Raw genomic sequence first — 26522 nt, 5'->3', positions numbered from 1 at the left:
AATCACTATCAATTAAAGGAATATCCATTCCAGACTGATGGCCCCACACAGGGCCTGTAGTTGTGCCTGTGCCTCAGTAAGTCTAATTCTGGCATTGAGTATTAGCAAACAACTTGAAAATATAAGTCCTGTTTTCCAAAGTGAATTTTATCCATAATAAAAATGATAATCTGATCTCCATATGCTTCTTCTGTCTTTCCCAATTTGTTCAGGATCCAGGAAAGTAAAGAGCCCCAAGAAGTAGGTAAATTTCCTAAGACTTTGAATGTCTTACATGTCTATCCTATCTTCATATTTTGTTTAATTAAGTTTAAAATTCTAGGTTAGAAATCATTCACTTAAAATTCTACAGGTATTGTTTCAATGATTTCTAGTTTCTAGTATTACTACAGAGAAAATCATGCCATTCTTATTTTCCATCCTTTTTCTCTCTTTTTTTTTTTAATGTTTATTTATGAGACAGGGATAAAGGCAGTGAGAGAGAATGCAAAGAGGGCACAGAGAGAATCCCAAGCAAGCTCCATGTTTTCAGCACAGAGCCCAATATAGGGGTAAAGCCCATGAACTGTGAGATCATGACTGAGCCAAAAGCCAAGAGTCAGATGCCCATATTTTCCATCTTTTTTACTGAACTGTTTCTTTTATAGAAACTTGTAGGATATTCTCTTTGTGTCAGAGTTCTGTAATTTTTTTTTTCCAATTCAGATTCGAGTTAGTTAACATATAGTGTAGTTAGTATTGGTTCCAAGTGCTCTGTAATTTCTTTAAAAAAAAATTTTTATGTTTATATATTTGGTGGGGGGGGGGGGCAGAGAGGGAGACACAGAATCCAAAGCAGGCTCCAGGCTCTGAGCTGTCAGCACAGAGCCCAATGGGGGCTTGAACCCATGAACTGTGAGATCATGACCTGAGCCAAAGCCAGATGCTTAACCAACTGAACCACCCAGGTGTCCTCCCCCCCCCCCCCAAGTGCTCTGTAATTTCTAAGTGCTAAACCCTGGGGCAGATAGTTCTTCAAACATTTTTCTGGGTATTTTGTTGGCTCTTTTAACCTCTATTTCAAGTTCCTCAGTTTAAAATTTTTTTTTCTTGTATTATGTCTTATATCATTTCCTCCCTTTTCATTTTCTCTGTCCTTTTTCTCTAGCTCCTATTAATTGGACTTTATGCCTCCTACATTGATTCTCCATTTAACTTCCCTTTCTCTCCATTTTCCATCTCTATTTTCTTTCCTAGGTGATTTCCTCACCTTTATCTTCCAATTCTTCTATATTTAAGAGGAGAGCAAGGGGAGCTATCAGATTTTCATTTCTAAAAATGCTTTAACTCTGATTATTCCTTTTTATGAGACTCTGTTCTTGTCTCGTGATTATCATTTCTTATATCTGAACACTAACAGTTTTTCTGAAACGTTTTTCTGCTCTCTGTTGTTTCCTGACTTTGTTTTCTTCTCTATCAATCATACTAACATATGCATAATAGGAATCTCAGGAGAAAAAGAGAATAAAAGAGATAGTACTTGAAGAAAATAGCCAAAACCTTCCCAAATCGGATAAAATTATACACAACCAAAAAGGCCAGTAACTCCAAGCCGAATAAACTAAAAAAATCCATACATACCAAGACCCAATACTATTCAACTTTGATGAGCAATTAGAGAATTTTGAAAGCAGTTAAGAGAGAAGCAACTTTTCATACACAAAGAATTCACAGTAAGATTAAAAGATGATTTCCCATCAGAAACCATGAAAATCAGAAAGCAAGGAGATGACATTTAAGTTCCAAATGAAAAAAATGTCAACTAAGCATTCTCTAGCCTTGTGGCAAAGCTATACTCTATACTCTACATTAGAAGGAGAAATGATGACATTTCCAGATAAACTTCCTGGAAATCAGGAAGTATTTAAGCTCATGTGACTTATAGCCCCAAGGGAGTGGAAAGCTAGAAGACACGCCTCTTACTATGTTTATCTCATTTACTTAAAAGGATTAAGCACTCCACCCCTTGCTTACTGTTATTAAGCTCAAAAATCCCAAGAATGGTATAGGCTTTTTTCCCAGAGCCACCAAAAGCTAGACACTGGGCAAAATTCATGATATGCAGCCCACTGTGTACTCACCCACTTCCTTAACTGAAGTTATCACCAGTAACTTATACTGTTAACAATATTGGGTTTTTTAGGTTTTTTTTTTAATTTTTTTTTAATTTTTAATGTTTTATTTATTTCTGAGAGAGAGAGAGAGACAGAGTGAGCAGGGGAGGGTCAGAGAGAGAGGGAGACACAGAATCTGAAGCAGGCTCCAGGCTCTGAGCTGTCAGCACAGAGCCTGACGTGGGGCTCGAACCCACAAACCATGAGATCATGACCTGAGCCGAAGTCAGACGCTTAACTGACTGAGCCACCCAGGCGCCCCGGTTTTTTAGTTTTTTAAGTTTATTTATTTTGAGAGAGAGAGAGAAAGTGCAAGGAGGAGAGGTAGATAGAGAGGGAGAAAGAGAATCCTAAACAGGCTCCATGCTATCAGTCCAGAGCCCCAGGAGATCATAACCTGAGCCAAAATCTGGAGTTGGGTGCTCAACCAGCTGAGCCAATCAGACATCCCTAACGTTAATAATAGTTAAGATGCCAACATTACCCAAAGTGAACTACAAACTTAATGCACTATCAAAATCCCAATGGTATTTTTTGCAGAAATAGAAAACCTCATCCTAAAATTCATATGGAATTTCAAAAAGCTCTGAATAGCCAAATCAATCTAGAAAAAGAAGAAAAAACAGTTGGAAGACTCACACTTTCTGATTTCAAAACTTAAGACAAAGCTACAGTAATCAAACAGAATGATACTGGCATAGCAAAAACATAGATCAATAGAATAAAACAGAGAGCCCAGGAATAAACCCTCACATATGCAGTCAACTGATTTGACAACAATGCTAAGAGTATTCAGTGGGGAAAGGACAGTTTTTTCAAGAAATTATGCTCTGAAAACCAGATAGGTACATTCAAAGGAATGAAGTTGGACCCTGACCTTACACCAGTTACAAAAATGTACTCAAAATGCATCAACTTAGGCACTAATTGTAAAGCAAAAGACTGGAACAAAATTCAAATGACTAATGATACCAAATTGGTAAGGAAAACTATCAGAAAATATATTACTATGCAGCCGTAAAACAGAGTAAGTTTCTATTCTGCTATGGAGTGATAGTGAAGATATACTGTTAAACAAAAAAAGTAACACACATAGGAGTATGTAGTACACTAAATCTATATGTAAGAAAGAAAACAGTGGAGCACCTGGCTGGCTCAGTCAGTGGAATGTGTGACTCTTGATCTCAGGGTTGTAGGTTTGAGCCCCACATTGGGCGTAGCGATTACTTAAAAATAAAACCTTTAGAAAGAATGAATGAAAGAACAAAAGAAAATATACATACTTAAATTTTCACATACTATATAAAAATTGTAAGTCTTCATGACCTTGGGTCTGGCAACAGCTTCTTAAGAATGATATCAAAAGCGACAACAAGGGCACCTGGCTGGCTCAGTAGGTGGAGCATGTGACTCTTGATCTCAGGGGTCATGAGTCCAAGTCCCCACAAAAATAAGTAAATATATAAACTTTAAATATTAAAAAAAAAAACAACAGACAACAAAGAAGGAAATACTGGGTCATCAAAATTTTAATTTCTTCCTTGACATCTGTCTTGGACATGATTTTTTTAATTTGACACCAAAACCAAAGACAACTGGGGGTACCTGAGTGGCTCAGTCAGTTGGGCATCCAACTTCACCTCAGGTTATGATCTCACAGTTCGTGGGTTCGAGCCCTGCATCGGGCTCTGTGCTGACAGCTCAGAACCTGGAGCCTGCTTCGGATTCTGTGTTTCCCTCTCACTTCTCTCTCTCTGCCCCTCCCCTACTCATGCTCTATATCTCTCTCAAAAATAAATGAACATTAAAAAATTTTTTTCAAAACCAAGACAACCAAAGCAAAAATAAACAAGGAAGACTATCAAATTATAAAGCTTCTACATAGCAAAGGAAACCATCAGCAAAATAAAAGGGCAACCTGCCCTGCAAGAGACACCAAGGTCATAGTCTCCGGGTTTATGAGTTGGAGCCCCAGATCAGGCTCTGTGCTGACAGCTCAGAGTCTGGAGCCGGCTACAGGTTCTGTGTCTCCTTTGCCCTCTGCCCCTCCCCCATTTGTGCGAGTGCTCATGCACACTCTCTCTCTCAAAAATAAATAAATGTTAAAAATATTTTTTTTCACTAAAAAGAGAACTATCATATGATCCAGCAATTCCACTCTAGGCATTTATTCAAAGGAAAGAAAAACACTAACTCAAAAAGATCTGCACCCTCATGTTTACTGCAGTGTTATTTACAACAGCCAAGACATGGAAGCAACCCGGGTCTACTCACAGATGAACTGATAAAGAAAATGTGGTATACAATGCAATTTTATTCAGCCCTGAAAAAGTAGAAAATCTTGCCACTTATAACAACCTGGATGGCCCTTGAAGGCATTCTGCTAAGTGAAATAAGTCAGACAGCGAGACAAATACTGTATGATCTATTTAGATGTAAAATCTAAAACAAACTAAAATGAACTCACAACTATAGAGAACAAATTGGTAGATGCCAGAGGCTGGGGCGGTGGGAGGAAAGAGATGGATGGGCAAAATAGGTCAAAGTGGTGGGGTGCCTTGGTGGCTCAGTCAGTTAAGTGACCAACTCTTGATTTCAGCTCAGGTCATGATCTCATGGTTCATGAGTTCAAGTCCCACATCAGACTCCACAATGTCACAGTGTGAGTCTGCTTTGGATTCTCTCTCTCTCTCTGTCCTTCCCACCCACATGCTCTCTCTCAAAATAAATAAATAAACTTTAAAAAAAAATTTTTTAATAGGTCAAAATGGTCAAGATGTACAAACTTACAGTTATTAAAGAAAATAAGTCTGGGGGATGTAATGTAAAGCATGCTGACTATAGTAATACTGTATTGTATATTTTAAAGTTGCTAAGATAGTAAATCTTCAAAGTACTCATCACAAGAAAAAATAATTTATTAACTATGATGATGGGTGTTAATAACTAGACTCACTGTGGCGATCATTTCACAATATATACAAATATCAGAGCATTATGTTGTACATATGTTATATGTTAATGTTATATATGTTATATGTTAATTATATCTCAAGAAAAAAATTAAAACATCAGAGAGGACACTACCAAAATAGTGAAAAATAACCAACAAAATGGGAGGAAATATCTGCAAATCACATATTTAAATAAGGGTCTAAGTATCCAGCATATATAAAAAAAACTCCTACAACTTACCAACAAAAGGACAAACAACCTACTTTTAACAAATGGGTGAAAGACATGAATAGACCTTGCTCCAAAGATAAATGGTCAATAAGTGCATGAAAAAATGCTCAACATCATTAGTCATTAGGGAAATGTAAATCAAAACTACAATAAAACACCACTTCATTCTTAGGATTATCAAAAAAGCAGAAAATAACAAATGTTGGTGAGGATATGGAAAGACTGGAATCCTCATGCAACTGCTGGTGAGAATAAAATGATGCAGCCAATGCAAAAACAGTTTGGCAGTTCCTTAAAAACTTAAACACAGAATTAGCATATGGTCCAGCAATTCTACTCTGAGGCATATATTCCAAAGAACTGAAAGGCGGGACTCAAGTTATTTGTATGCCCATGTTCACTACAACATCATTCACAATAGCCAAAAGGGGGAAGCAACCCAAATGACTAACAGATGAATGGATAAGCAAAATGTGGTATATACATACAACGGAATTTTACTCAGCCATTGAAAGAAATTCTGACACATGCTACAACATGGATGAACCTTGACAACATTGTGCCAAATGAAATGTCAGTCACAAAAGGACAAATTTGGGGGCACCTGGGTGGCTCAGTCAGTTAAGCATCAGACTCAGGTCATGATCAGCTCAGGATCTCAGTTTGAAGGATCTAAAGCCCTATACTGGACTCTGCGCTGTCAGCACAGACCCTACCTGGGATTCTCTCCCTCTCATTCTGCCCCTCCATCCGTCTGTCTTTTTCTCTCAAAATAAATAAATAAACTTTAAAAAACAAAAGGACAGGGGCGTCTAGGTGGTTCAGTCAGTTGGGCATCCAACCTCGGCTCAAGTCATGATCTCACAGTCAGTGAGTTCAAGCCCCAGGTCGGCCTCTGTGCTGACAGCCCGGAGTCTGGAGCTTGCTTTGAATTCTTTGTCTCCCTCTCTCTCGCCCTTCCCCCACTCATGCTCTGTCTCTCTATCTCTCTCTCTCTCAAAATTACACATTTAAAAAAAAGACAAATATTATATAACTCCAATTATAAGATATCCAAAATAAGTAAATTCATAAAGACAGAAAATAGAACAGAAGGTATCAGGCAGTGGGAGAAGAGGGGAATGAGAAGTTACTATTTAATGGGTTTCTGTGTGGGATGATAAAAAAAGTTCTGGAAATAATTGTGATGATAATACAACATTGTGAATGTGCTGATACTACTAAGCTGTTCACTTAACTGGTAAGTTATATGTTATTATATTTTTCAATAAAAATCTTAAAACTTAAAAAAAGTACAATCAAAATAATGTGCACTGAGTTTATATAAGATATCATAGACCTCAAATCTTAATCACTCTCAAACAGCTAAAGGTTTTTTTAAAAATACTTTTTATATGGGTAAAATCAACTGACAGAATTTTTATGATCAAAGGCAAGTGCAACTGTGCCCCTTCCTTCAAAGCCAGTTTTGTGAATAAATAGGATTTCTAAACTAAATTACCTAGACACTCATCCAAAGGTCAATTATGTAAAGCTTTCTGGATTAGTGTATCCTTTTTCTTTCTTTATTCATCTGGTAAGTCTTTTTGGACATTTTATTATATATTAGAATCTTTTCCAGCAATAGGGGCGCCTGGGTGGCTTAGTCGGTTAAGCGTCCGACTTTCGCTTAGGTCATGATCTCGCGGTTCGTGGGTTCGAGCCCCGCGTCGGGCTCTGTGCTGACTGCCAGCTCAGAGCCTGTTGTTTTTTTTTTAGTCTGTGACTCCCTCTCTCTCTGACCCTCCCCTCTAATGCTGTCTCTCTCTCTCTCTCCTAGAAATAAATAAAAAACATTTAAAAAAAATAATTTTTTTTTAAAAAAAAAAAAGAATCTTTTCCAGCAATAGACAAAATAAACTTAAGTTATGCTTCTTTTCATAAGCAATTTGTTGGCTTCACATTGCCAACTGTTTTAGGGTTTTTTCCTAATGAGATATGGAGATTATGTGGGTCCCCAACTGCCCAAGACACAATTTCCTTTTCCTTATAAATAATCAAGAACTAGTGCTACAGATGAAAAGTTCTGTGCAAGATTCGCCAGAGAGCTCTTGATTCTTCTATTATCAAGCTGCTCCTGAGTATTTATAATGATATACCTAACACTTTTTCGGTGAGTTTACTTGTTTATTATGGATACCTAGTATATCCTATAGATCCAAATACTGTGATAAGTAACTGTGCTGGTCCTACACGGCTTTTAAAAAACTTGGACAAACTATAATTTGAAATAAGCCAAGTTACACTGCAGTAACAACCTCTATAACTCAATGCTGATCACAACATAAGCTGATTTATCAACTCATATAAAATCCTCTGTGAGTTCAGGTGCTCTCCAAGGCAGCTGTCCTTCATGCACTGGCTCAACATTCTAAGCTGCTTAATCTTACGCTACCTCTCACTTTTAGTAAACCAGGGAGAGAAAGACTAGTACTGGTTACTTTTGCTCACATTCATTTACCTAAACAGGTCACTGGGCTGTGCCTAACTTCAAGGCAATAAGGCACACAACCCTCAGAATGCCTCCAAATAAAAAGTAGTAACAATTCTTATCACATTGGTATAAAGTAAAATATGTTAGCTTCTCTGTCTCAATGCATGTTACTATTTCCCTCCAATCCTTTTGTTCATGGCTAATTTCATAAACCTGTGATCTGTGCCATCAGGTTCCCTGCTCCCAAAAGAAATACCCTATGCTTGGTTTAAAACTGCTGTCACTGCAGGTCTGGGGGGCTCAGACAGTTAAACGTTAGACTCCTGCTAAGGTCATGATCTCACAGTTCATGAGTTCAACCCCTGCATCAGGCCCTCTGCTGTCAGCGCAGAGCCCACTTTGGATCCTCTGTCTCTCTCAAAAATAAACCAACATTTAAAAAAAAAAAGTTTCTGTCACTATCTTGAAATTCTTAATAATTTTAACTTTGAATTTGTGTTTTATAGTCTAATGGAACAATGGAACATGCACAGGCGCAGTGGAGATAACATACAAAATGCATGTCTGACATTCCTTTCTACTTCATTTTCATACAGCTATGGTAATACACCATGAGCACAGAATTCCAGTGGATCCACAATATATGTATGAGTTCAGCTAGACTCAAAGTGAGTGAGTATAAGGTAAGCATGTTGTCTACAACAAAGTAAGCAGTGGTACTAAAAGCCAAAGAACCTACATTTTCTATTTGAACCATAACTTGCTTCAAACACAGAAGAAAGACAATGGTATTCTAAGAAACATGAATGACAAAAAAAAATAAAATAAAAACCTTTTATACCTTTTCTTACTCATGTTACATCCCTGTATTAACCAGCCACTTATGCTGAAACTGATGACACAGAAAGAAAGGGAAAGATAGAAGAAGCCACAGTTTCTTTTTGTTTCAGTCCTGCTATGGTCAAAGGTAGAGCATGTTGGGCCACCTGGCTGGCTCAGATGGAAGAGCATGGGACTCTTCATCTCAGGATCATGAGCTTAACCCCTACCACACTGGGAGTAGAGATTATTTAAATAAACAAATAAATTAAAATGAATTAAAATAAATAGTTTTTTTAGAACAGTGTTGGTGGAATGTGCAAATATAAGAAGTGAAATAAAAACAGTTGAGGGGTAGGGTGCCGGGTGGCTCAGTTGGTAAAGTGTCTGACTTTAGCTCAGGTCATGATCTCATGGTTCAAGGGCTTGAGCCCTGTGTTGGGATCTACATTGACAGCATGGAACCAGCTTGGGATTCTCTCTCTCTCTGCCCCTACCCTGCTTGCTCCCTCTAAATAAATAAATAAATAAATAAATAAATAAATAAATAAATAACTTTATATTTTAAAGAATTAGTTCAGGGGCACCTGGGTGGCTTCATCAGTTAAGCATCCAATTCTTGATTTTAGCTCAGGTCATGACCTCATAGTTGATTCATGGGTTCGAGCCCCACTTCAGGCTCTGTGCTAACAGCGTGGAGACTGTTTGGGATTATCTGTCACCCTTCTCTCTGCCCTTTCCCCAACCTCCCTCTCTCAAAAAAAAAAATAGACATTAAAAAAAAGTAGCTAAGTTTAGTGCAGTGTTTTCCCTATTCTGGTAAAAATGATATATGAATATACAAACTATGAAATACCAGCAATTCCACAGAAGAGTTAAATATCCTTATATTTGCACTTAGAGACGACACTACACAATATAAAGATGAAGAGTAAAACTCATGCTTAATAATTCAAATTTTTAAATTGTTCCATATTTAGAACAATATTTACAAGTAAATTAAAAATAAGTAAGTAAATGGGACACCTGGGTGGTTCATTTGGTTAGGCGTTCAACTTCTGCTCTGGTCATGATGTCACAGTTCTTAAGTTCAAGCCCCTCATGGGGCACTATACTGACAGCTCAGAGCCTGGAGTTGCCTCCAATTCTCTGTCTCCCTCTCTCTCTGCCCCTCCTCCACTCTCTCTCAAAAACAAACATTAAAATTTTTTTAATAAACAAATACTTAAAAATCAAAGTAAATTAACACCATAACAAGTTGAGAAAAAGATCACAGAAGAAAGGAAAAAGCTTTATATTTTAGTAACTCGTTTATTTTTTAAGTAATCTCTACATCCAACATGGGGCTCAAACTTACAACCCTGAGATCAAAGTGGCATGCTAAACCGACTGAGCCAGCCAGGTACCCCTATATTTTAATAACTTTATTAGCAACACTTTTTTCCTACTTTTTGAGCAAGGCCTTTTCATTTTCATTTTGCATTTCACCCTGCAAGTTCTGTAGCTGGGCCTGCATTTCCTCAGGTAAATAAATATAAATCTGGAATTCGTTTTAACAAAGATTATTTGCCAACATCACATATAAGGTGCTGGGTTCAAAGCTGAAGATACAAATGATAAATAATGGACTCATGTCTAAAAGGGGAGACAGTGATAAACAAATAATGACAATATATTATGAGACACATGTTATAGAAGCCTTGTGGAAAGAGCCTTAGAAAAGTCTTCATCATGGAGGTAACAGTTGGGCTGAGAAAGAACTTCCCACTTAAGGAGAGAAAGTGAGAAAGGATAGTCCTAATAATAAGACCTGTATATACTAAACAAAATGTATTTATAAAATTTTGGCAAGTTTTTTAGGACCATAAAATAGCATGCATAATGATGAATACAGAACATGAACTGAGAATGTAAATTGGTGCACACATTTGCATACCAAGTCAAGTTTACACTTTAAGCAAAAAGATGCATAGATTTATAAGCAGAAGAGTGGCACAACTTCTGTTTTAGATTAACTTCAGAACAGGAAGACAGAGTGGAGAGGAAAATGAGATAAATCAGTAAAGTAAGCAATAGTAATTATCAATAATAGTAAAAAGCATTAGCTTATTTAGGTCCTTATCACAAGCAATTTTAGTGGGATTAGGAAGGGGGAAAGAATGTGTCAAAGTTAAAGGAGTTTCCTTCTAGAAGAAACTTTCAGGCTCTTTAATATGCTAATAAGCACTGCTATTCCCAGAGAGAGAGGTAATTTGCAACATTTCCCAGATTTATTCCACTAAAGAAACCTCTTTTGCCAGGACCACCACTGAAGAACTGTGAGGGACACAATTTTAACACTTCTCTGTTAAAGAGAAGGCAGCGCTGAGTGAGAAAAGCAGAGGGCAGTAGAGGGCTTAAGATGGGGTAAAACAATAGTAAATGTGAGGAACAGAAAGAAATCTAATTAAAGTCCTGTAAAGTTGTATTAAGGGACTAACTAAGTATATAAAATACCAGTCTACTAATTTATACAATTAGCAAATATTTTAATTCACACTGGGTAGGGGGCTGACAGAATGACTATTTCAACAGAAATAAGGAAAAAAAATAGTAATGATATGAGTGGGGAAAGGAATAAAACCAAAAAGATATTACAACCAGAGATTAGGACAGATCAGAAAACTAAAGAAATGAAAAACAGGGGCGCCTAGGTGGCTCAGTCGGTTAAGCGTTCAACTTCTGCTCAGGTCATGCTCTCACCGCTGGTGGGTTTGAGCCCTGCATCAGGCTCTGTGCTGACAGCTCAGAGCCTGGAGCCTGCTTCAGATTCTGTCTCCCTCTCTCTCTGCCCACCCCCCACTTGCACTCTATCTCTCTCTCAAAAATGAATATTTAAAAAAAAAAAAAAAAGCATGCACAAATAGGTCAGAAGTAGAACCATTTTTGAATCACATGAGTAGGTGTGTCAAGAAACACAAAACTGAGTATCACTGGAATATAGAAATAGAGAAAAAAATAAACTTAAGGTGCTAGAAGACCTTCAATGTCCAACTGCCAATATGATGTCAAGAATTACCTACCTCCAGTTATCAGGGCACCTGGGTGGCTCAGTTCGTTAAGTATCTGACTCTTGATTTAGGCTCAGGTCATGATCTCTGTGCTGACAATATAGGAGTCTACTGGAGATTCTCTCTCCCCCTCTCTCTGCCCCTTCCTACCTTCTCTCTCAAAAAAAACATTTTCTACAAAAAGTATTTTTTCAAAAAAATTTTTCAAAGAAAATTACATCCACTATAGTGAATATAAGGGAATGACCTAGAGGTTCCTATACTGAAATGACAAAATCAGATAAGAAATAACAGGCAGCAGGTCACCAGTTTTAAAAGAAGAGAAACTACAGATAAAAGAATAAGTAGATGGGGCACTTGGGCATCTCAGTTGATGAAACACCTGACTCTTGATGCGGGCTGAGGTCATGATCCCACATCAGGCTCCATACTAAGTGTGGAGACTGTCTGGAATATTCTCTCTCTCTAAATAAATAAATAAATATAGAAACTTTTAAAAAAAGAATAAATACATAACATCTAGAAAAATATGGATCTGGTTTCCTGGCTGTGAGGAAAATAAACATACCCCTTACAGGATCAGGACAGAGTAATGGTTTTCAATCTTTCTTCTGTTCCAACACATCTGAGAAATAGAGAATATATATTTCCAACAGAAATAAAGAGGAACAAAAGAATGGGGAAAGAGGGAGGTAACTGTGAGTGGTTCCTAAGGCCTTCCAAAGTATTTATAAAAAGCCTTCCTCAGGAAGTATAACTCTCATATATTGAAAATCACTACTTTAAAACTGGTGCTACCACAGAAAACTTAAAGTTCCAAAGACAAACTAGAAATTTTTACCTGTGTGGCAGAATTCAAGACACTATCACATAAAACAAGTTCCTGCAAAAAATCCCAGCGCTCTTACAAATATTTCAGTCAAGAAAAATTGTTTTTGAAGACACAGCATCAGCTAATACATATCTAGTATGCTCATTCACTTATCTTTACACATTTATGAAGTTAATACAATCTGTTAGTATTTCCATTTTATACTAATGAGGCAGCCCAAGTCTGTGACTTGCCTAAAGTGACACAAACAGGACCGGTTTATAAGAAATAGTCCCAATTTTTGTTTCAAAGCTTAGGCACTTAGGGTAGGTCTGTTCACCTAAACCAGCAGCAGTTCTCAAATTTTTTCCATCTGAGGATGCGTTTATATTCTTAAAAATTATTGACGATCCAAAGAACCTTTTTGTGAATGGGTTATAACTACTGATACTCATGTCATTAGATATCAAAACTGAGAAATTTTTCAAATGCAAAACTATGCTATTAGCTCATTCTGTAAGGCCAGTATAACCCTAATACCAAAACCAGACAAAGACAGTATAAGAAAATTATGGTCTAGGGGCACCTGGATGGCTCAGTTAAATGTCCAACTTTGGCTCAGGTTGTGATCTCACAGTTCGTAGGTTTGAGCCCCACGTCAGGCTCAGTGCTGACAGCTCAGAGTCCAGAACTGCTTCGGTTTCTTCAACTCCCTCTCTCTCTTTGCCCCTCCCCCAATTGCGCTGTCTCTCTCTCAAAAATAATAAACAAACATTAAAAAAACTTTTTTAAACTGCCTGGGATTCTCTCTCTTCCCCTCTTTCTCTGCCCCTCCCTAACTCAGGTGTGTGCACACTCTCTCTCTCAAAATTAAATAAACCTTAAAAAATTGTGGACTAATGTTTCTTATAAACATAGATGCAAACATTTTCAACAAAATATTAGCACACCAAACCCAGCAACAAAGGATTATACACCAGGATACTGAGTGATATGTCTCCCAGGAATGCAAGGTTGGTTCAACATATGAAAATCAATCAACGTAATACACCATATTAACAGAATAAAGGACAAAAACCACAGTCATCTCAATAAATGCAAAATGCATTTGATAGGGGCACCTGGGTGGCTCAGTCGGTTAAATGTCTCACTCTTGATTTCGGCTCAGGTCACAATTCCAGAGTAGTGGGATCAAGCCTCCAATGGGCTCCATGCTCAGCTGCTTAAGATTTTCTCTCTCTCTCCCTCTGCCTCTCTAACCTGCTCAAACACTTTCCAAAATAAAATTCTTAAAAATGCATCTAATAAAAACTAACACTCTTTTACGATAAAAAAAAAAAAAAAGAACACTCAGTGAACTAAGAATAGAAAGGAACTGCCTCAACCTGACAAAGGCCATCTAAGAAAAACCTACAAGTGACATCATACTTTATGGTGAAAGACTAGATGTTCTCTCCTCTAAGAGAAAACAAGACAAGGATGTCGACTGTCTCCAATTCTATTCAACCTCGTACTACCCAGAGCAATTAGGCAAGAAAAAAATTAAAAGTATCCAGACCAGAAAGGAATAAATAAAACTATATCTATTTGCGGATGGTATGATCTTACCTACAGAAAATTCAAAGAAATCCACAAAAAAATTTAGAGCTAATAGTAGTCCATCCAGGTTGCTATCCAAAATCAATATATAAAAATCAGTTGTACTTCTATATGTTAGAAATGAACAGTCTGAAAATGAAATTAAAAAAACAATTCCATTTACAGTAACATCAAAAAGAATAAAATACTTAGGAATAAATTTAACAAAAGAAGTACAAAACTTATACACTAAAAACCACAAAACACTGTAGAAATAGTTAAAGGCCTATTTAATGAAAATGAAAAGTAAGTGCACAAACATCTCATATTCATAGACTGGAAGACTTAATATTAAGATGACAATACTGAGGCACCTGGGTGGCTCAGTCAGTTAAGCATCCCAACTTCTGGTTTTAGCTCAGGTCATGACTTCATGGTTTGTGATTTCGAGCCCCACATCAGGCTCTAGACTGACAGCGTGGAGCCTGCATGGGATTCTCTCTCCCCTGCTCTCTCTCTGCCCTCCCCACTTGCCCCACAATCTTTCTCAAAATAAACTAAAAAAAAAAAAAAAAAAAGACAATACTCCCCAGATTAATCATCGGGGGCACCTGAGTGACTCAGTCGGTTAAGTGTCCAACTTCGGCACAGTCATGATCTCACAGTTTGTGGGTTCAAGCCCCTTGTCGGGCTCTGTGCTAACAGCTAGCTCAGAGCCTGAAGCCTGCTTCAGACTCTGTACTTCCCTCTCTCTCTGACCCTTCCCTGCTCACAATGTCTCTCTCTCTCTCTGTCTCTCTCTCTCTCTCAGAAATAAATATTAAAAAACAATTTTTTTAATCATCAGATTCAACACCTTCAGATGCTTTTTTTTTTTTTTTGAAGAAATTGATATACTGATCCTAAAATTCGTATCAAATTACAAGGGACCCTATATAGCCAAAACAATCTTGAAAAAGAACAAAGTTAGAGGACTCACAATTCCAGATTTCAAAACTTTGTACAAAACTACAGTAATCAAGACTGGGTGGTACTGGCATAAGAACAAATACACAGATCAATGGAGAATACAGAAACAATTGAGAATCCACAAACACACACACACATTTATGATCAACTGATTTTCAACAAGGATTCCAAGACCATTCAACAAGAGAAAGAATAGTCTTGTCAATTAATGGTGGAACCACTGGACAGCCACATGGAAAAAAAATAGAGGTGAACCTCTATCTCACACCACACACAAGAATTAACTCAAAATGGATCAAAGACCTAAATATAAAAGCTAAAACTATGAAAGTGTTCAAAGAGAACAGAGGTATAAATTCTTATAATCTTGGATTAGACAATGATTTCTAAGGTATGACACCAAAGCACAAGTACCAAAGAAAAAATAAATCAAACTTGATAAAAACTGAAAACTTACATCCTTCAAAAACATATTTATTCAAGAAAATGAAAAAACTAATATGGCAACTCCTCAAAAAACTAAATATAAATTTACTGAATGATCCAGCAATCTCAATTCTGGGTATACACCCAAAGAGCTGAAAGCAGGGACTCAAACATATTTGTACACCCATATGCACAGCAGCATTACTCACAATAGCCAAAAGGTGGAAGCAACCCAAATACTGATCAACAGATGAATAAACAAAATGTGGTATATAATTCAATAGGACATTCAACCTTAAATAGAAAGAAAATTCTGACACGTGCTACAACATGGAAGAACTCTGAAGACACTGTACTAAATGAAATATCAGTCACAGAAAGACAAATACTGAGGGGTAGCCAGCTGGCTTAGTCATTGGAGAAAGCGACTCTCAATCTCAAGGTCTTGAGTTCAAGCCCCACAATGGGTGTGGAGTGTACTTTAATCAAAAAATGGACAAATATTCTATGGCTCTACTTACATACAGTAGTCAAATTCATTGTGACACAAAGTAGAATGGTAGTTGCTAAGGGGTGGGAGGAGGGAATGGGAAGCCATTGCTTAAAAGGTACAGAGTTTTGTTTTGCAAAAAATGAAAAAGTTCTGGGGATGGATAGTGGTGATGGTTTACACAACAATGTGAATGTACCTAATGTCACTGAATGCACTCATAAAAGTCATAAAAACCATAAAAATGGCTTAAAATGGTAAATTTGATGTTAGGAATATTTTACCACAATTTTTTTAAGTTTATTTGTTTACTTTGAGAGAGAGAGAGCGCACAGAGCAGAGACAGGGAGAGAGAGAAAATCCCAAGCAGGCTCCACACCATAAGCACACAGCCTGACATAGGGCTTAAACTCTCACCAACCTCAATCATGACCTGAGCTGAAATCAAGAGTCAAGACGCTTAACTAACTAAGCTACCCAGGCACCCCTATTTTACAACTATTAAAATTTTTAAAAAAGATAAAAAGACAACCCACAAAACTGGGAGAACATTTTTACAAATCATATATCCGATAAAAAGTCCAGTATCCAGAATATATCCAACTCAATAATACAAAGACAAATAACCCCCAGGCACTTGGGTGGCTCAGTCGGTTAAGCACCCAACTCTTGATTTTGGCTCAGGTTATGATCTCATGGTGAGTGGGATCAAGCCCCAAGTCTGGCTCTGCACTGACAACTCAGAGGCTGCTTGGGATTCTCTCTCTCTCTCTCTCTCTCTCTCTCTCTCTGTCCCTTCCCTAGTTTCAAGTGTACACTCTCTCTGCCTCTCTTTCAGAATAAATTTTAAAAAAAAAAAAAACTAGTTTTTTAAATAGGCAAAGGATGTGAATAGACCTTTCTCCAAATAAGATATATAAATGGCTAAACGGCACATGAAGAGATGCTCAGCATCATTCGTTATTAGGGAAATGCAAATCAAAACCACAATGAGATACCACTTTGCCTACTAGGATGGCTATAATTAAAAAGATGAGGGGGGAGGCATCTAGGGGGCTCAGGTGGTTAAGCATCCGACTTTTGACTTCAGCTCATCACTTCGTGGTTTGTTGAGTTCAAACCCTGCACAGGACTCTGTGCTGAGCATGGAGCCTGCTTAAGATTCTCTCCCTCTCTCGCTCTGTCCCTCTCCCTCACTCGCTCTCTCTCTCTCTTAAAAAATAAAAAAGATGAACAATAACAAGTACTGGTGAGGATGTGGAGAAATTAAAACTCTCATACCTTGTTAGTAGGAATATAAAATGGTGCCGTCTCTTAAGAAAATAGTTTGGCAGGTCCTCATAAAGTTAAACGTAACAAAACACTCAGCAATTCCACTGGGTATATACCCAAAAGAAATGAAAACATACATCTACACAAAAACTTTTACATGTATGTTCATAGGAATATTATTCATAGTAGCCAAAAAGTGGAAACAATCCAAATGACTATTAAGTGATGAATGGATAAACAAGACATGGTATCTCTGTAGAACACATTACATAGAAATAAGTATTATAAAAAGGAATAAAGTATTATAAAAAAACAATAAAAAATTAAAAATTTTTTTTATTTAAAAAAATTTTTTAAATAAATAAAATTTTTTAAAAAAGGAATAAAGTATTAATACTTGATACAATTGGACAAACCTTGAAAACATTATGCTTAGTGAAAGAAGTCAGGCACAAAAAGCCACATGTATGATTCCATTTATATGACATGTCCAGAACCAGCAAATCCATAAGACAGAAAATAGCTTAGTGGTTGCCAAAGGCTTGGAGCAGAAGGGAATGAAGAGTGACTGCTAACGGGCACAGGATATTTTTTTAATGTTTATTTAATCTTGAGAGAGAGACAAAGTACAAGCAAGTGTAGACAAAGAATATGAAACAGGCTCCAGGCTCTGAGCTGTCAGTACAGAGCCCAACGCAGGGGTTCAAACTCAGGAATGGCAGGATCATGACCTGAGCCAAAGTCGGACACTGAACCAAATGGGCTACACAGGCACCTCCAAGATTTCTTTTTGGAAAGATGAAAATGTTCTGGAATTAGATACTGATGGTTACAGAACCTTATGAATATATATTTGACACTATACTTTAAAAGGGTGAGTTTTGTTTTATTCTTTTTTTTTTTTTTGAGAGAGAAAAAGCATGTGTGTGTGGGGGGGAGACAAGAAGAGAGAGAGAGAGAGAGAGAGAGAGAGAGAGGAGGGGGAGAATCTCAAGCAGGCTCCATGCTTAGCACAGAGCCTGACTGGGGGTTTTATCCCATGATCCTGGGATTATGTTATGACCTGAGCCAAAATCAAGAGTTGGATGTTCAACCAACTGAGCCAGCCAGGTACCCCTGACTGATCAATTTTAATGATAATTATTTAAACTACAGTGTACACAAGTAAGACTGACAAAATGCAAGCAGATTTCACTATTATGTATAATTCACACTTTATGTTCTTACAATATACAGTAATACCTTGGATTGCGAATAACTTGTTCTGCAAGTGTTCCGGAAGACAAACATTTCTAATAAAATTTAATTTGATAAACAAGCAACATCTTGCAATACCAGTAGTACATGACACCCAATGTCACATGATCACAACTGAGCCAACAGTTCTTGAAATTCACTTTGATATACAAGTTCTTTGTATTACAAGCATGTTTCCAGGACAAACCATGCTCGCAAACCAAGGTTTTTTTCTAATACGTAGCTACACTGAACTTAACACCTCCGTCTGCATACAAATTTTTTTTTAATTTTTTAAACTTTATTTATTTTTGAGAAAGAGTGCACATGCACTTGGAAGAGGGGCAGAGAAAGGGAGAGAAAGAATCCCAAGTAGGCTCTGTGCTGTCAGTACAGAGCCTGATGGGGGGCTCAAACTCACAAACCATGAGATCATGACCTGAGCAGAAATCTAAGAGTCAGTTGCTTATCTAACTGAGGCACCCCTGCATACTAAACTACGACAACCCAAGCTTGAGGTGCAACACAGTATAGTGGCTAAAAGCTCTGACTCGAGACTCAGATACCCTGAATTTGAATGCTAATTCTGAGGCAAAGCAGCTGTGAGATCTTGTCCAACATGCTTAACCCTTCCACACCTCTTTTCCTCACCTGTAAATGAGGATAATACAAAAGGGCTGTTGTAAAGACTGATTTAATACTTAAGTTCTTTAGAAAGAGGGACACCAGGCTGGCTCAGTCGGAAGAGCATGCAACTCTCAATCTCAGGGCCATGTGTTCAAGCCCCACATTGGGTGTGGAAATTACTAAAAACAAATAAGTAAATTTAAAAAAATTTTTTAAACATCTTTAGAAAGAAGTTACACATTGCAAATATGCAGTAAGTTATCTATTATCATTGTAAATCAAATACCCACTTAAAACTACCACATTATTGGGGTACCTGGCTGGCTCAGTGGGTGAAGCATGTGACTCTTGATCTCAGGGTTGTGAGTTTGAGTCCTTCACTGGGTGTAGAGATCACTTAAAAATAAAATCTTTGGGGCGCCTGAGTGGCTCAGTTGGTTAAGTGGCTGACTCCTGATTTCGGCTTGAGTCATGATCTCACTGTTGATGAGTTTGAGCCCCAAATCAGGCTCTGCACTGTCAGCTCAGAGCCTGCCTGGAATTCTCTCTCTGCCCCTCCCCTGCTTACACGTGTACTCTCTCGTGCGCGTGCTCTCTCTCTCTCTCTCTCTCTCTCTCTCAAATAAACACTAAAAAAAAAAAATAACAAAATCTTGGAAAATGAATAAATAAAACTACCAGACTATTGTGCGACTTATAAACATACTGATTTCTTCCTGAAAGTACAGGCTACTTTGTGCAAAGATTAAGACTTTGCACATCCAGGGGCGACTGGTTGGCTCAGTCGGTTAAGCATTCAACTTCGGCTCAGGTCATAGTCTCATGGCTCCTGAGTTCAAGCCCTGCATCGGGCTCCGTGCTAACAGCTTGGAGTCTGGAGCCTACTTCAAATTCTGTGTCTCCCTCTCTCTGTCCCTCCCCTTCTCATGCTCGGTCTCTCAAAAATAAATTTTTTTTAAAGACTGCACATGTTAACTGATGAACACAGAGCTTGCAGGAAGCCCAAACTCCCCAATTCCCCATGCCATTGCTTTTTGGTACTAAACTAGAAAGTAGTCAACTAACTCTTAGGAGAGGCAAAGTTCCTAAGAAACTATAACAAGGTGATTTCCCCCAGAGGGATTTTTATGTCAAAAGAATCTAAGAAATTTAACATTGAGGGTCCTCAAAATAAACCAATGTGAATTATAGCAACTACTAAGAAGAAGAAAAGGCATGGAAAAGGTGACTTGACTAATCCACTGAAAACAGGGCTAAGCTCTGTTGGTATAAGGAAGCTAAGGAGAAAAATATTAAACCAGGAGTCAGAAAACACACTTCTAATCACAACTCAACCATCAGCTCACTTGGTGATCTCATTTAGTCAAATCAAGAGGCCTTAATTCAACATACACAATAACTTTCACAATCTGACTACTGTTTCCATTTATCTCACCACACTACCCATAAATCCTCAATTCCCACCACAATGAATTTCTCACCTTTCCTACTCTGAGCCCTATAACAACTTATCTTTGCATGTGTTATTCCTAAGCACTCAATCTCACTGTGAGATCATGCATGGCCTGAGCTGAAATCAAGAGTCTTCCACTTAACCAAATGAGCCACCCAGGTACCCCTCACATATCCTGCTTTCAACTAGCGTTTTTCCTTGTTTTAGGTCTTTCTAGAACTGTTCTTTTCTGGAACATATTTCTGTCTGCAGTAATGACTTTCAATGAATTTTGTAAAATTTCATAAATTCTAGCATTTGTAGTTTACTTTGGAAAGTAACACATCTCACTGAATTATTATATCAAAATGGTCTGATTTTTTTTCTAAGGATAAAAAAAATTTACCGGTATCAGCATTTACAGGTCTTCTTCATTGTCTGTAAACAAACTTTCTTTAGAAAATAAATTCAAACACCATTCTCTACCCACGGTTCCTGATTTGACATTCTATAAATAACACATTTAAAAAAAAACCGAACACAGCATAATTAATGATGCTTATTATGCATGTCAAGGTTAACTCTGAGGTCAAAAAAAGTTCTCTACCTACTAAACTGAATCTGCTATGAGAACTAATAAAAATTCTCTTTAAACAGCTTTTTATTAATCAGAAATATTTGTACTTGCCATCGTAACTTTTGATTTTAAAAGTTCGAAAATTACAACATAGACGCTATACTGTTCTAGTTTAATGAACTGAAATTAAATGTAATTCTCGGTGTGATTTAGGAATTACAAAATTGGTCTAAACTTTTACGTGCATGATAATATTTTGTAAATTTATCTGCATTGCCAACAACCTGAACTAGGACAATGAAAAGACCTTAATTTTCCCTTTGTATTTAGACATTTGCTACACTTAAAACATTAAATGTCAATAACTTTCACTTCCGCGTATGTATTATTTAAAGGAAGTGTTACTTTTTCATTTTCCACTCTAGTCAAATGAAAAATTGCAACAGCAGGAAAAGAGCTCTTTTTCAAACCAACTTTCTTTTGTTTATATGAAACATCATTTTTAAAGCATAAAACAGCTTAAAATTCTTTCCCCAAGTATATCATTTTTAAGAAGGACTCTGAATTCGCTAATAGAGCATTCTAAATGAAGTAATATTTCATAATTTTTACAAGTTGTGACTAATAAGTGCTAGGATCCAATGCTGTGTAGCTATTTTTAAGGAGACATTACAGGGTGCTGAGCCTAAAGAAAATTTCAGCGTACAATCTACTCATACACAGAACATGCTGACTGATACTAACAAAAAAGTCAACTTTTTTTTAACCATTCCGCAATTCGCCACCTTATTATCTCTAAATCTAAATCTCTAAATTGTCGTATTCAGTTGGCTTTCTCCAATTTTATTAGCTAATAGTTCTCATTACTTTAAAAACAGAAACAGGATATGTTCTCTTTCACCAAGTATTACACATTTCGCTACTACAAGACTTGGCAGGGGGAGGGGACCTTTAGGAAACAAAAGGTAATTTGATCCACTCCAGCTAATTACTAAATGCACGCCGACAATACACAATTTGAATTGCGTTTCTAGATCACAAAAGAAAGCAGAATGTCAAATGTGTAATGAACTAGTTTTGTATCAAAAATACATCAAAATGAAAAAACAGGGTATACCGAAACGATCTCGCACAAGGTTCAAAATTCATCTGACTAAAGATCTGATAAAGTTATGAAAATAAAATGTTCGATTAGTGTCGTTAAAATAGTAATTCATCCCATTCAGGTATGACTAGAAATCCCGATAATGTGTTTCTTTCAGGTCTAAATATCTCATTCTTCTCCAATCCGGATACCAAACGGACCTGAAACCTCTCGCAGAGGCGTGCAACACACACGGCTAGTGCTGTCTGTTTACAAATACGAATCTCACAGTTTCCCACGTCAAAAGCGTTCATTACCACCATTCGACTGGGGGGCGGGGGAGAGAGAAGGCGGGCAAGCAAGAAACGAAATCCACACAGACACCTCTCTGCCTTCTCTCTCCCCGAAAAGGGTTAGCCCGGAGAAAAATGTTTATTGTGTATTATATGAGTGTGTATATTTACATGTTATATATGTACGTCTATCTAAGCGAGGATGAAAGAAAAGGCATACATGACAGAGAATTGTACTGGACCCAACAGAATGCTCACGCCAATCCCGCTAACTCAAAATCCACCTCCCGGGTCTACAGGTTTCGGCCCGGGGCCGAGAACCTCAGCCTCTCTGTGAAGTTCGGCCCCCAAAGCGCCCCAATGCCCTCCTCAGGCCGCCAGGCCGCCGCCCCTACCTCCCTTATCTCTGCTTTTCCTTGGGACACCCGAAGCCCATTCCGGCAAAGAAAGAAGTGTCAGGCCCCAAGGGGGCGGCTGGGCCCCCGACACCTGCGAGGCGCGGCACCTGAGGAGACGAACAGGGGGCTGCCTGGCCTTCCGCGAGCACACCCCCTCGGCGCGGAGCGCTGAGTCGCGGCCGGAACCTCCGTACCTGAGAGGCCCGCGAGCTACAGGCGCGCGCGGCGCCTCCTCATCTCAGTGGTTCCCGCTCCCCCCGCCGCCTCCCGCTGCCGCCGCCGTCGCCGCCGTCACTGCCGCCGCCGCTGGAGGCCGGGACACGACGAGCTCAGGACTCCACCGCCATGTCCGCCGCGCCGCGAACTGCATTGTGGGGGGGAAGGGATGGGGTGGGGGAGGAGGAGGGAGAGGGAGAGAAAAAGGAGGACCCGCTGAGGGGAGGGGGCCGAGGGAGAGCCAGGGAAGGGGGGAGGGGAGAGAGGGACGGAATTTTGAATGGAGTCCTGACCCCGAGGGTTGGGCAGAGGAGAGACGCGGAGGAGACCCCGGAGACGAGACGAGGAGGGTTGAATTCAGGGGTTCCCCCACACACACTTAGTTCTGGGGGCCCGTGGGCGCTGCTTAAAACTGGGGAGAGTGGGGGCGGTAAACACCAATGGGGGAAGGGGTTGCGTTTGGAAGCTTGTGGTGGCGTCGTGAAACAATAGGGAGGGGCCGAAGTGGGAGGGCAACACACTCACACTCGGGCCGAAGGCAGGGGCGCGCGCGAGGGCGCGCGCGAGGACACTCGTTAGCCCGGGAGGAGGGGGCGGGGCCCTCTAGCGTTGGGGGAGGGTCGAAGTCATCACGGGCCCTAGAGGAGGGGCGGGGCCACCGAGCCGGGATCTCTAGGTCCCGGTACCCGCCGGGGCCCCGCTGGGGAGGCAGAGGACGCCGGCGTGCCTGCGGAGGCCCAGGGTTGCGGGCACGGCCGTGCCACTCAGCTCTAGCTTCTGGGCTGCGGGCCGTCCTACCAAGGCCCTCAAGCGAGAAGGGCCAGAAAGCCACCTCCACGTCTTCCTCCAAAAGGTATCCCCTCACCTCGGAAGGAAGCCCGGCGCTGGACGTGCACCTTGTGGCCTGGCACACGGACCCGGCCTGGCCCTTGCTTCCGTGGACTCTCGGCGCCTAGCACGGGCTTGTGAGCATCAAGGGGGAGCTAGACGGAGGAAGCTGAGGTCGACACCCGCCTATTCACCCGTGCCACCAGTCCACCAGAGCTGGAATTCTTTTTAAAATGTAGCCAACATAGGAGTTGAGGAGCTCAGCAGAAACATCTTAAGAGCATCCCCCACCCTGAGGAAAATTTCAGAAGTCATTTCTTTAGTTTCACTTAGGTTTGCAACCAACTACCATCCACGGGCCCCTCCTTCCTTTGCTTTTAATGTGTTAGGTTCATCTGCATAGTTATTTAACATCACGATCCAGAGTACCTATGGTTTGGTTAGGTTTTTTTTAAGACCCCAGCCTTGGACTTTATTCAACCAACTTCTGACCTCAAAGCTGGACAAATCACACAACTACAATCCTTGCCTTTGACACACACTAGACAGGAAAAGAATGTAACAAGGGTAGACCTGGTGAAGGAGGATGCTAAATCTTACCTGTTTACAAAATATTGCCTTATGAAATTCCTTATAATATGTCCCAGAATAGAACCTATGTGTTATCATCTACTTCCCACTACATCTCAGAACTGGATACTTATTTATCTGTTCGTGTACATAAGAATCTGAAGCTTGTGAGAAGAGACCAAACATTGTCCACTAAGTGCTAAGCCTTGAGCCAGGGATTTCACATATTTCACCCCATTTAACCCTCCTCATAACAATCCCATGTGGTCAGTACTATTGCTCCCATTTAAAAGGAGAGAACCAGAACTCTGAAAATAAGTGCATTTTACCCCATTTGTCTGATGCCACATGGCCCCAGTATAGTGCAGAGAATAGTGGATTTCAAGTCAAAAGAGCCCTGCTTGGCTTCAGAACCTAGCTGGATCACTGGACAAATGCACCCTCTAAGTTTCCTCATCTCTTAAGTTTTCAAAGGCAAAAAAGACCCTACTTCACAGGGATGATGTAAGAAAACCTGCAAGACACAAAATTTAGAGCCTATAGAGACATTAAGATGATACCAACATGTCTTTCACTTTAGTGAGTTGTATCAATGCCCTTAGAACAAGTTCAATTGAATAAAATTTCCTGATTACTTAAGAAGAGCAAAGCGTTGTGTTCAGTACCAGATTTATTAAGCTACGATAAAAGCGAGAGGTCATATGAGCAAAGGCCTAGGCTGATACAGAGGAAAGCGTGATAAATTTCACCTAGGTGAAGCTCTAAGGGAAGAGGTAGAAGCTGGGCCTTGGAGGCTTACCTGCTGTATGCCAGACACATGCCTGATTCAGAGAACATCATTTAGTCTGAAGTGTGCGGAAGATAATGAGTCTGAAAATAAAAGCTTGGGGCAGATTGAGAATCCCAGTGCCTCTCTGTCCTTATCCCTTCCAGATGACTCTACTACCTTTCCTATTCCTTCAGACCCAGCTCAACTCCTGTCTCCTTTATTAAATAGTCCTGATCACATCTCCTGCCTACACTGAATGTAATCCATCTTTTCTATAGATCCCTACATGTTACTTTTATAAGTCTGAACCCAATAGAATATAAACTTGAATACAAATACTTATATTTGTATTCCTTATAATACATACTTGCTGAGTTAAAATTTTTGGCAACTTTAATATATTGTATATAATCATAAAGTATATGTAGACCAAATGTTATTTCTACTTGAAGAATCAGAAAACTTAGGACATAAGAGGTTTAATTAGAAACCAGGATCATACAGTAAGTCACAGGCAGGACTACATCAGTCCTGTGTTCTATCCAAAGAATCACAAACAGCTTACTGAGAAATAAGATGGTAAGTGACTACTCTATAAAAATACACTGAGAGGGGCATCTGGGTGGCTCAATTGGTTAAGCATCCGGCTTCAGCCCAGGTCATGATCTCACAGTTCATGAGCTGGAACCCCACATCAGCCACTCTGCTGTCAGCACAGAGCCCACTTCCATCCTCTATCCCTCCCCCCCATACACCCGGCCCTTCCCCTCTCATGGGCTTTCTTTCTCTCACGCTCAAAAATAATAAAAAAAATTTTTTTTAATACACTGAGGACTTGCATCTGAAACTTGCAAGGAAAAAAAAACATCATAATTGTGGTTAAGTCTCTAAATTTAGCCTTCTAGTCCAGAAGTTCTGAGAACACAATTTCATCTAAACTCAGGTGAAAATTACTTGTACCAAAAGTCTTATTTTGGGGCACCTGGGTGGCTCGGTTGAGCATCTCACTTCGGCTCAGGTCATGATCTCACGGTTCGTGAGTTTGAGCCCTGTGTCAGGCTTTGTGCTGACAGCTCAGAGCCTGGAGCCTTCTTTGGATTCTGTGTCCCCCTCTCTCTGTGCTCCTCCCCTGCTCACACCCTGTCTCTCTTTCTTTTTTTTTTTTAAATGTTTTATTTATTTCTAGGAGAGAGAGAGAGAGACAGCGTGAGCAGGGGAGGGTCAGAGAGAGAGGGAGTCACAGACTGAAACAGGCTCCAGGCTCT

The 26522-nt window shown here is 39.3% G+C and overlaps 1 protein-coding gene across 10 annotated transcripts in view; it reads right to left on the bottom strand.

Moving 5' to 3' along the window:
• Nucleotides 1-23224, bottom strand: part of TUT4 (terminal uridylyl transferase 4) — a 133296-nt gene extending 110072 nt beyond the window's left edge. For 9 of the 10 annotated variants that reach the window (XM_039238609.1, XM_039238625.1, XM_039238629.1 and 6 more), the window contains exon 1: nt 23069-23224. The gene's annotated coding sequence lies outside the window, so the exon portion shown is untranslated. Of the gene's footprint in view, nt 1-22871; nt 23037-23068 lie in introns of those variants that run through there. The other variant, XM_039238618.1, reaches the window with a different exon arrangement.
• Nucleotides 23225-26522: the final 3298 nt, after the last annotated feature.

The sequence above is a fragment of the Hyaena hyaena genome, unplaced genomic scaffold (assembly GCF_003009895.1).
Source record: "Hyaena hyaena isolate Hyena2069 unplaced genomic scaffold, ASM300989v1 scaffold_5, whole genome shotgun sequence".
NCBI lineage: Eukaryota > Metazoa > Chordata > Mammalia > Carnivora > Hyaenidae > Hyaena > Hyaena hyaena.
This window is presented reverse-complemented; position numbering and strand designations above follow the sequence as displayed.